Source organism: Ambystoma mexicanum, chromosome 2q, assembly GCF_040938575.1.
Source record: "Ambystoma mexicanum isolate Mex_15411 chromosome 2q, UKY_AmexF1_1, whole genome shotgun sequence".
NCBI lineage: Eukaryota > Metazoa > Chordata > Amphibia > Caudata > Ambystomatidae > Ambystoma > Ambystoma mexicanum.
Genome location: NC_090924.1, coordinates 641146096 through 641158672, shown reverse-complemented (window position 1 = coordinate 641158672; position 12577 = coordinate 641146096). Strand labels below are relative to the sequence as shown.

The 12577-nt window shown below is 44.9% G+C and overlaps 1 long non-coding RNA gene across 1 annotated transcript in view; it reads right to left on the bottom strand.

Moving 5' to 3' along the window:
- The window catches only part of LOC138569654 (uncharacterized), a 115048-nt gene extending 102859 nt beyond the window's left edge, over positions 1-12189 (bottom strand). Inside the window, exons 1-3 of the long non-coding RNA XR_011303292.1 lie at positions 12119-12189; positions 11861-12013; positions 11523-11591 (exon numbers count right to left, since the gene is read on the bottom strand). This is a non-coding gene — a long non-coding RNA (uncharacterized lncRNA). The remainder of the gene's footprint in view (positions 1-11522; positions 11592-11860; positions 12014-12118) is intronic.
- Between the last annotated feature and the right edge of the window lie 388 nt (positions 12190-12577).

The window sequence follows — 12577 nt, the reverse complement described above, 5'->3', positions numbered from 1 at the left end:
TCCCTGCCGTTCTTGAAATGGTTGGATCAATGGCCGTTTTTGGCTCTTTCGAGGGACTAGGAGGAGGCCACCTTCGAGGACACTTCCATTATTTTCTCACATAAATGTTCCCATTCTGCTACATAGGCAGTCTTTTTGGGAAAACATACCAGATGTTTGTCGGGATGAGGAAACTTAAGACAACAAATGGCATTTTTTTTAGACTTCTTCCATGGTAATGAAGAAGAAAAGTGACAGGAATCACTCTTGGAGGTCAATCGCTTAAAATGTGGAGAATTTTTGGGGCCTTTCTGGTGACTTGTCTCTGGCGAAACGCCAACCTTTGGAAGATTTTCTTTTCAAAGGTATGGAAGACAGACTTAGAAACCGGGTGACCTAGGTTGAGCTTCAAGCTTCTCTACTTCAAGGACTTACTGGCATTAGATTGCCAGGAACTGCATTCAATGACTTCATGTTCTTTGCTGAGGCACCAGAGACACAATCTGTGCGGATGAGGGATTGACATCTTTGAGTAACAGTCTGTACATCTATTAAAGCCAGTATTTGGACATAGACATTGTGGTAAATCACAGAAAGTATTACAACGTTAGTCGAAGAGGATTGCTAAGGCAAGTCGAACTGTTCGAAGAGTGTGCTGTGCATGCAGAAAATCTGAACTAAGACAACGGGTGAAGTGCATGCTATTTATACTAAATTCAACGTCACGACCAGACTGGAATGGTAACCGCTGAGGGACATGGACGATTTTGCCGCACAGTGCCCCCTGCTGTCGAAAATTGTTCAGAAACGGCAAAGCAGTATATGAATAGATCAAATATGAGAAATCCTTGGGAGGACACAATCCATTAGAAATAAAATATATAACTACCAAAAAACACAATCCTAAATAGTATAGACTACAGTTGCGGCTTGTCCATAAAGGGTGACGTGGTGCCGACAAGCCACTCATATGGAGGAGCCAAATCAGCCCAGTGAAAACACTGAACGTTACCTTAGCTGCAGTAAGCTGACTATGCTAGGGAACTTGGTTTTCCCTTGGCTTCCAAAATCCCTAACGTGTATACCCAATGGGCCATGCAAGGCCATGTGCATTCTGCTATTCTAGCCCTACATGGCCCTTTGGGCATGTAGGCTGGGGTACTGCACATCCAAAAATATGTAGAGGGCACTCCTGCACATCCCTGAACATTAAGAGGGCATGTGGAGGCGAGTGGTGGCCCTCCAGCTCCATTGCACATGTCAGGAACCAGGAACAGAGAGGTGTATGACACCTATCCCCCTGCATCCTGTCAAAGGGGTGCACAGAGCTTAAGAACCAGCCAGGATGTGGCGGTGGGCTGAATTCCTGATGTGTAGGTGGTGTCATGCAGGTAAGGAAAACAAATCTGCTATTGCAATTGTGTATGTATTTCTCCATGGAAGGTATTGGGTGTCCGTAAATGTGCATGTGTGCGCGTATGAATGAATGTGCAGTATGATAGTTATAGCATTTAGGTGCACCTGTACATGAGAGTGTATAATGTAGCGTATAGGTGAAAGTGTGAATTAGTGTGTTTGTTGTAGCATATGGGTGACGGGATGGCAGACTGGGAAGGTTATCCTCTTGCGGGGGGCTGTGGGGGTGAAGATCAGAGGGCCTGTAGGTACTAAACAGAGTTTAGTATTTTGACTGGCAGTATGGTCAAAGCCAACATGTCAAGTGTTCTTATGCGGGAACATTAACTTACATTGATGCAGCATTATGGACATGTTTTCTTACAGTGCCATGGCCTTTATACTGGCATTATAGGTGATGCCAACATGAGCATTCTTATGTAGGGATACAGCCTACATTGATGCAGCCAGTGTGGACATTTTTTATGGCAGTATGGGCAAGCCAACATGATAGTGTTATTACAAGGGGAAACAGGTCTGCCTGCATTGGTACACCCAGCATGGACATGTTTCCTTATAGTTTTATTGGAATTATGGGAAAAGCAGATGTGAGTATATTCTTAAGTGCATTTACTGAAATGGATTTTGGCTCAGCCAGCATCAACATGTTTGTGACCAGTCACAATTTACATTGGCAGAATACTAGCATAAAGTGTGGATCGAGGCATCAAACATTTGTTGGAAAATACTCCTATTTCTTCATGTGTTACTCTAAGGGGTCATTACGAGTCTGGAGGTAGCCATGGTGCTGGGAGGACCATAGCTGCCTCCAAAGTTGTGTTCGGGTCCGGGGCCTTTGAATGGGGACTTACCGGGTCATTCCAATCTTGGAGGACCCGGTAAGTCCCCATTCAAAAAACCTTTCCCCATTCCCATTCGAGCTCCCATAGGGCTCAATGTGTGAATTCACAACAGCCTTTAGAGCATCTGAAGCCTTTTGCATCTCCCACCTATCTTTCCGATTGACTGTTAGTGCATACTTCCGCTGGATGTCAGCCAAATCATTTTCCAGTTTCCCAATCTCTACCCCCTCTCTTCTCATATGACAGACGCGACTAATTAATTCCCCCCTCATTGTTGCTTTGAAGCGATCCCAGATCACCAGCTGATCCGCAGAGCCACACTTCTCATTAAAGAAAACCTTGATAAATGTAGACAGAGCGAGCCCACATCCTGATCCTTCAACATCCCAGTCTTCATTCTCCACCTATGAAAGCCACCCTTTCCTGCATCAGCATATCTTTTCACATCCATGAATGCATGGTCCTATATCCCCTTTTGCCTAATGAAAGCACTCTCCACTTTTTCCACGACTCTGTTAGAGATCAATTTTTATGATCCGGAACACTTAAAATCTCCTCCTATAATCACCTTCTCTCCCATTACATTCTGAAATAAAGTTGACAGTGTAGTAAAAAAAAATTACACCCTGGAGTCCAAGCTCCGTATACTGAACCAATGGTGAATAGGACTCTAACACATCAGCCAAGGTAATCCTATCCTCTGTCCCTGCATACCTTCTCAGAAATTGCTTTCACACCATTGCAGATTAGGATGCACACACCTCTGGGTTTTACTGTGTAATTGTTCAGCAGAACCTGTGAATACCTTCTATTCTTCATGTTGTTCTCGCCATCATCTATTAGATGAGTTTCTTGAAGAAAAAAACACATCTCGTCTGTTTCTCCAAACCCTGGTCAATACCTTTTTCCTTTTCCTTGGACAATTAAGGCCTTTTACATTCCAAGATACAAAAGAATACGTTATCATAATACTACAGCTCTTAAAATTACTTTGTCAATAAATCAGGTATCACATTCATTTTGACCAACCTACTTAAATCGGGACGTCTTTTTACATTAAAACATATATCCTTTCTTAGGAAGCCAATAAACATCCCACATAAACTCCACACTAAACCAACAACACAACAGCGCACAGATATCAATATATAGACAACCACCTGCATAATAACAAGCAGATTATAAAATTCAAACTTAAACTCAGAAAAATAATTTCCAGATGATTCTAAGCCTCCAAACTAGAGTTTTAAAAATCAGGATAAAACACTCCTACCACCCTTGCACTTTGAGTATTGTCACTTTTTCCCTATTCCCCCCTTTTCGGTTTTTCTTTCTCTTTTCTTTTTAAATGAATATGATTTAAACTACCGTGACCAAGCTAACTATAGGTCTAAGTGAGAATAAACATTTTAACAGGTTTGTCTTTTTCATTGAATTATTCCTGTGTGTTGTCACCAAGGTTTTTAGATGCAGCCTTGCAAGTGCTGCAATCACAGCCTCATAATACCAGAGTATGGTCATTTAATGGCAGATAATATCTCCTATGCATTGCCATCATATGCCAAGTGCAGCCTCAAATTTATTTTATTGGGCATTTATAATGCGCCTGTACAGCAAAAGGTGTTTCAAGGTAATGCTGGTTGATGTCGTATTTAAGGTATAGTCACCATACGTAATATTCGGCCATCAAATGGCAGTTGCAGTTATAGCTGAAACACATTATGGGGGTTGTACCTTTTTTTTTTTTTTTAGAAATTACTTGATTTGAACACAATTCTTATGTGAATGAATTTAGCAAGTTTAAGACAATTTCAATAAAAATGTGTTGTAAAAAAAAGAAATCAAAAGTTAGCAGTCAAGTAACATTGCCAACAGCCTGGTGTAAAGGAGAGAAGTCTTATTGGTCCCAGTTCCCTATCTGGTACATCATTCTTCAGTTAGAACTTCTTTTGATGATTTTATGTGAGAGCGATATGAGTGGATGACTTCAGGCTCTATAGGCTGTAAACATATGTGCTCAGTTTTTTTTTTGGTCTATATGCACTATGCAAGATGGATTCTTGTCCACTTACATGATGGAGAAATTACTTGCTGGTACTCTATGGATTATTCTCCTGCGTATTCCTCATCTAATAAATATCCCCATCCAGCAGCTTGGAAAATCTTTTGTAAGGGGGAGTAGTACGGTTCGGCATCGCACCTTGACCCAGTCATGCCTCGATCCCTCGATCGCACCACTCTGCACGGGACATCGGCGGTGCATATATGAGGGCACTACACCCCCACACCTCTGTTCCCCACCTTTTATCCCCTATGCCCAAGCAGTCGCAGGGAAGAATTCAATGGAATTCAGAAACGAGAAAGCCCCAAAACATCCAATAATACTGTAGGGCTAAAGGTCAACAATACCACAGTGTGTATAAACACATCTTTGTGTGTGTGTGTGTGTTTTTTTTTTTTTTTTTTTAAATCAGAGCAGCACCAACCTTTTGTTGTTGTCCCACAAGAAAAAGGGTAATTGAGAGTGAGATCAGAACACTTTCATAGCGAGGAAGGCTCGAAGGGCAATGAGGACTCTATAGGAGAAGAATCCATAGAAAGAACATTAGCGGTAAGTAATTTCACTTTCAATGGATTGCCATCTCCCGCAGATTCCTCATCTGCTAGACTCCCAAAGCAGTACAGTATTCAGAATGAAAGTCTAAACCAGAAAGCGTTGCAACAGCACTCTCCCAGGGCCATGTCCAGGCTGCAGTTCTTTGTGAATGTGTGAAGTGATGACCAAGTCACTGCTTGGCAGATCCCACACTAGCACTCTCCATTGCAGAGCAGAGGAGGTTGCCATGCCCCTAGTGGAGTGCGTCCCAATGCCTGAACGCAGTTCCTTCCATGTCCTTTCACAGCATTCTGCGATGCAGAGGACTATACAGCAGCAAATCGTCTGTTTAGACACTGCCAGTCCTTTCCTCGACTGTGAAAAGGCAATCTAACCTGAAATTGGCTGTCCTGGCCTAATAAAAACCTCTTCGGGTGATATATGATATGATAGGTTATTTATTACGCGCTTAATAACCAAAGGTTTCTAAGCGCATACCTGGGGATCGAACCTGTGGTGCTCCGTGTCGTCTTGCTTCCAAGGTGAGCACGTTGCCCCTGAGCTATCCTCCCGGGTTCAGGCTGAAGCCTGTGCAGCCTCTACTCTTTCTTAGAAGGGTGAATTGGTGGCGAGAACACTGGCAATTCCATGCCCTGTGTGATGTGAAATTCTGACACCAACTTAGGACAGACTTTCAGGGAAACCTTTTTCCCTAAAGAATTGGAAAAATAGCAATTTTCTGGAAGAAGCCTGCAGCTCACTAACAAGTCCCACCAATGTGCCAGCCACCAAGAAGGCTGTCTAAGGGTAAGAAACATGATGGAAGTGCAATGCATGGGCTCAAACGGAGCAGCAATAGAAAAGGTAAGAACCAAGTTCAGGTCCCAAGCCGGAATCACAAAAGGCGTTGGCGAAAATGTATTTACAAGGCCTTTTAGAAATTGGACCATCGCCGAGATTGAAAAGGAAGAACCATGATTCATTGACCTCAAACAATGACTCAGCTGCCATTTAGCATTTGACGGTGCACATCTGTAGGCCCGAAGAGGCCAAAGAAAGAAGAAATTCCAAATCCATCACTGTGGTAGTGGGACACAAGATGGCGTCCAACACAAGAACCTCTTCAGAGAGGTCCCAGTCATATCTAAGCGTCTCAAGAGCCACGCAAGTAGATTAAGAGGCTCCAGGTTCGGGTACAGCACCAGACCTTCCGACTGAAATAGGAGGTCCGGTCTCTGAGAAAGCTGCAGTGGTGGGCAGACGGCCATTTCAAAAAGGTCTGGTACCATGTTCTCCATGCCTAATCTAGGGCGATCAAGATCATGGGGGCCCGGAACCTCCTCAACCTCCTGAGAACCCATAGAATGACCGATATCAGGGGAAGCAAGGAATGGAGGTTGAAGACCCACTCGACCAGGAACGCGTCTACCAATGCCTCCCTCACAGAGAATTCCCTCAAGAAGAAATACTTGCATTTTGTGTTGGCTCTTGTTGCAAACTGGTCCACTGACAGGGTTCCCCACTAGGCGAAGATCTCCACAATGACTTTTGGGCGGATCTCGCACACGTGGGAGACAGTGCTCTGCCTGCTCTGCTCCTGCCAGATGAGCTGAAGAAGCTGAGACTTTGTTCTCCAACAGCCAGAACCATTGTTGCATTGTTTCCTTGCATAGAGGCAGAGACTGTTCAGGTACAGGTTGAGGTAATACATGGCCACTGTGTTGTCCATCAGAATCAGGACATGCTGCCCCCTGAAGGATGGTGCGAAATTAGTCAGGGGTACACTGGTTGCAACCATCTGCCTGACACTGGTGATGCTTTCCTCAGGGTTGGGGGGGGGGGGCAGAGGGGAAACGTGAAGGGGTGGAGCCTTCCCCACCCAGTGTCAAGGACTGCTCCTATGAATTGAAGCTTCCGTGTGCTTTGGCAATTCAGGGATAAGACCAATACATGTTCCTGAGATTTTCCTCGGATCAGCAAGTTGTCCAGATAAGGGAACACGTGGATACCAGATCTCCTGAGGTGAGCTGCCACCACTGCCATTAACTTAGTGAAAACCCTGGGAGCTGAGGTTAGGCCAAAGGTGAGCACTCTGAAGTGATGGTGCCTGTCCCCAATGACTGGCCTTTAGGAACCACCTGTGCTTTCGGTGGATCAGCACATGGAAATGGGTGTCCTCAGACCCAGTGACACCAAACAGTCCTGGATTTGTGGAGCCTGGAGAATTTCTCTCACTGTCAGCAGTGGTTGAAGTGAGCGGGAGCGGTGCTCCTGTACTTTTCTAAATTACCTTTTATAGCTCCTTGTTGTGTTTTTACCTATCCTGACTATGTGGCTATTCCCTGTATGTATGTGTGCCTGAGTCTGGAATGTTTGGTATGGAGTGTTCTGGTTGGAATGTTTGGATGTGAGTGCCTGTGTTCCTTTATTGCCAGTTGGAAACTTAAGCTTGGCACAGGGGGACCGGTGGGTGCTTTTATCCTATGAACTTATCCTATATTATTCCTAATGTACTTACTTGTGTTTCTACGAACTCACTAAAGCTACCTAAACTAAACAAGGCTCCTGAGTGGTTATTTCAACCCTAAACTTACAACTTAACACTGGCGACGAGGATTGTTGGACACTGAAGGGAGCAGGAACAGAAAAGGAACAAGGAAAGAAGCAGCACAAACAAGGACGGTTACCAGGAAACAAAAAAGTGGCAAGGAGCTTGCCCATCAGGAAGAAACAAGAACCACAGAGGCATCCACCGGCCCCCCCGGCCCCTAAGGCAAGCGTGCCGTGCCTGCATTTATGAGTGAAAGGCTCAGCTCAGTGACTTTGCAGGGCAGCGCTGCACGGCTCTCAGCATATAGGAATTCGGCCTTTGGAGTGAGCATTGGCCAATAGAGACAGCGCATAAGGGGCCGGGGGAGATATCAAGGATTAATGTGGCCAGCATTAAAGCATTGCAACAATGAGCGGAGACTGCAACGTTTACTGGCGGTAGTGATGCTGATGACTTTACCTTTGGAGCAGCTTTAAAGTGGCGTGTGAGTGTTCACACTCTGTCAGCATCTTTGAGGGACTCCTCCTGGAGTAGTGGAAATATTAGTGCGTGTTTTAGTTGCTCTATGGTGAGCATGGGATGCTCAATGGTGAACATTTATTAGCTCAGGCATGGTGCCTGGAGTGGTGGAAATTGGAATATGCTCAGTTGTGATCATTTGTTTCTCTTGAGGGTTTTTTGAAGACGCCCATAGTTGGGTTGAAATATTATGCTTTAGGCAGATAGTGGGGTTACCCCTGTAGATTGTGTTAGCACAACTTGTTGTTAGTGAATGATGATGTAGGGATATTGTTGTGAGGTAGGTGGAAATGGTTGTGCATGAGATTGTGGGCTGGTTCCCTTGAAGTGAGTTCCATAAAAGGCCTGTTATGGTTCTAATGATTGTTCTGGAAGTGAGTGGGCTAATTGGCATATACTCTAAGGACTTGGTAGGGGATAGCTTTATGCTAGGAGCAGTTTGCTGGATCGATGTTTAGAGGGATAGTTTTTTTATATATACATATATGTTAGTAACACTGTTCCTTCTGTTTCTTCCTTTGATTGCATGGTTATGTAAGGGGGGAGATGTGTTGTGCTTTTACCTATCCTGATCATGTGGCTATTCCCTATATGTATGTGTGCCTGAGTCTGGAATGTTTGGTATGGAGTGTTCTGGTTGGAATGTTTGGATGTGAGTGCCTGTGTTCCTTTATTGCCAGTTGGAAACTTAAGCTTGGCACAGGGGGACCGGTGGGTGCTTCTATCCTATGAACTTATCCTGTATTATTCCTAATGTACTTACTTGTGTTCCTACGAACTCACTAAAGCTACCTAAACTAAACAAGGCTCCTGAGTGGTTATTTCAACCCAATACTTACAACTTAACACTCCTTTACTTTTATTTAAAAAATAAAACGTTCTAGAATGGTTTCGTTTTAAAACAAAAGCGTGGGAAGAAGTTGAAACTTGCACTTTCAGTGCACTGCACTGAACATTCCCTTAAACACCAGGTACAAGTGTTTTGGGCGGGGGGGAGGGGTGCACCCTTTAAAAGCAAGTCTCTCCGTTCTTCCTGGAGCTCCTATTCCGGTTGCTGGGCAGGGAGTGGAATCTGTCCGGTGGTCTTTTCCGGAAGTGGAGGCAATATTCCCATCTGACCAGCGGTAAGGCCCAGGCATCAGAGTTTTCTCCTTTAACCTGTCCTGGAGATCCTCCCTCCAACAGGGGATCAAGTGGTGAGAACACAAAGCGGTTTAGCAGGCACCACACCCCGACCACTGCCAATTAAGTCATCTGACTCTTATAGGTACCCCTGTCCCTTCCGGGACGTGAAAAACACCTCTGGCACTGTTTGGCCTGCGGCAGCTGAGCCTTCTTCCGAAAGGAACAGTGCCTGTAACCTCTGCCTCTAGAACCAAATGCGAAAGATTGCTTGGCCGGCTGCAGCACCACAATGCCCAAGGACTTCACAGTGAGTTTAGATTCCTTGAATCGTTCCAGGGATTAATCAGCCTTCGGCCCGGAGAGGTGCTTGCCATCAAAGGCCATATCAAGCAACTTGGCTTGCACATTTGGGGAGAACCCCGAACCATTAAAGTATGCTGCCTTCCTGAGCACCCTAGAAGTCCCCAAGCAATGGCCAATGCAGTCAGCAGTGTTGAGACCTGCCTGCAGGGCTTAACATGCCACTTCCTTCCCATCGTTGACAATATCCAAAAATCCATCTCTCACCTCTCCCACTGGTAGCTGGTCCGCTGCCTCTGCTATTATCCTCCAGATGATGTACGAACATTTGGCAAAAGAAAAACTGTTGTTAATTACCTTTAGCGCTATACCTATCGTGGTTGTCTTCTTGGGTAGAGCAACTGTCTTTTTGGACTCCCTATCCGTAGGCAGGTTCAAGGTGGACAATGCAGGCTGTGAACTAACCGTGGCAGCCTGGACCACGAGTTCCTCGGAATTAGGGTGAGCAGATAAAAAGGGCACATCATCCATGGCCAGATTGGTCCTTTTGTGTCTGCTCAGCACCAACTGCGAGCATGGAACACAGTGGTTGCCATAATGCCGTGATGGGATTAGATATAGCTGATTTGAAGGGGTCCTGTCCGACTGAGGACTCTTATCAAGGATGTCCATTAGGTTGTATAACTGCATTGTTCCAAGGCCCAAAGCCAGTACCACCCTCTCAACTGTTTTTCAATATTAGACATTTGGATGGGTGTAGGGAGCCACTTGTGCATATCGAGGTCAGGCGAGGTGTGAAGCCTGCTTGCATCTTGCATCTCTTCGGCCAATGTCAGGAGATCAGCCCGGTCTGTGAAGAAGTCTACACATTTGTTGCCTACTCCCATTGGCTCCATTCCAAAAGGGACTGAATCCCCATCCTCATCAAAGATGGTCCTCATTGACTCAAAGAACTCTGCTCTTGATTCCGGTAGGAACAAAGAATCCAACATCAGTGTCAATGGAACTGCCCGAGGGGGCCTATCGATGCCTATTGGGCTGTCAGCGCCATGGTCGGGTTCGAGAGCATTGAGGTTGAGCCAGAGGGTGTAAGACCCAACACAGCAACCTTGTCGCCAGGGTGCAACTGGTACCTGATATCGCCTCAGACATCGAGACCGGAGCCAAACCCGCTGCAGCTTTCTGAATCATCAGAAACATTTAGGTTCTAAACACTTCACACGCCTCTGACTTTCAAGCAGGCCCTCGAGCGCTAACTTCACTGATTGTTCCCAGCGGGCCTTCAGGTTCTTCATGTGATCACAGGAACTGCACTGCTTGACATCATGTCTGATCCGGAGACAAACTTATACCAGGAGAGACAAAGAGGGCCAAATTACGGACACCAGGATTCAGCCCCACTCAAGTCAAAGGACAAATCAACGACTCAAGAATCCAAGTGCCCCTCAACACCCTCTCTCTAAGTCCATGCACCAAATAGGTACCGAGTCTCAATTTAATCATGAACATACAAATTTATTAAGAATATTCTAAAAAGTATCACATAATACAATTTAAAAAGACATAGCAAAAATGACATAAAAGCACTGGTACAGTACATTACCCATAAAAAAATGTTTTCATAAAAAAGTTTTTATTTATACAACCCTAGTGTATACTATGAAATCCTATGAAAACACCCTTCCTATACAAATCTAAAAGACAACAGTGGTGCAATATCAGAACCATGCAGTACAATGATTACGTGCAAAAACAGGTATGTGCAAAAAAAAAAAAAAATAACGATGGTTAGCACTATTCAGGGATGTCCCGCTGGGCCTAACAAGGTTTTAAGGATATGACTTCCCCATATCTGCTTAAGGGGATGAAAACACAACTTAATATGTTTGTAAAAGACACTGTTCTTTTTACAGTGTACCTAAACCCAATATGTTTCGTCCATCTAATATTGGTGAGCGATTATCAACGTGAATTTCATCAGGGGAACCAACTGCTATTTTTGTCAGTCACCAAACCAAGGTGCCCTCCTATGTCGGTAAGCAGGCGAAAGTTAGAACAACAAATATATGGAAAATGGTAGTCCAAACCTAAAGGGGAGACGGAGGAGAAAGAATGAAGTAGCGGTCAGCACGTTGCCTCTAGTTACCAGCTACTACACCTACGGGGCACTAGAATTTACCCACGTCAGGCTTACCGTGTCAAAAGGTGTGCTCAGTTTCCTTTACATGCTCCGGTACAGGTGTCTTCAATTTAGAGAATATATCTGAGGAAAGAGAAATGAATCAGCAGTCAACATCATGTATGTTCTAAAACTAGCACCTATACCTCATATTAAAATCATATCATCTACGTGCAAAACTTTAAGGACACCTCAATCTGGTCCTACACGTTATCTAGTCTAGGTCTCTTTCTGTATCTGCAAGAAACGGGCGAGTGGTTATCCTAATGCCACTGACACGAGTTTCTAATGTGTCACTATTCCAGACATATTTCATGTAGTAAACTCCAAAAACCCCTAATTAGTCGGTTTACCTTCCATAGTCAAAATGTGGAGAGAGGTATATCTTGACTGAGACCGTCAAAAGCTTGTAATTTGAAGAACTCAGGGTGAGTAGGCAGCTGTACGCTGTGTGCGACCGCATTCGTCTCTGTATGATTACGTGACTCAGACGTTGACATGCGTACCTACAAACAACAAGGACTCAGTTATGAAACTGACAGCTTTTCTGCTATAACTGCCACAATGGTCAACCCGTGTCATACCGGATTCCCATAGGTTCCCTCACTTACCGAGGTACCGCTTCCTCTTCTCGTGTCGGCAAAGTTCATGCGCCTTCCACGTTGGACTGGCCGTAAATTACCTTTCGCTTAGTGAGTGAGGAAATATTGTCGGGGGGGGGGGGGGGGGGGGGGGGTCACGTGACGCAAGTCAGATGTGCTGCCGTCTGGTGCGTGGAACACTATCACATTAGCAAGCACTTTGAATTGGTGTACGTCTCTGTTTAGGTTCGTAGTAAAGCAAATCCCCTCTACATGTGGACGCCGCCACTGATGTGATCCTGGGGAGATACAGTGATGGGTCTCCACCACAACCGATGACCAATCTCCTCTAGCCACAACTCTGTGCACGTCTACCAGGTCCACTAACGTACAGGTATATTAAATGGTTTGCCTATGTTACACTTAACCGTTTGTGCTAAGTCTGGTGATCGTAATCATAATGGGTCGAAAGTGTTTAAAAAGATGTCA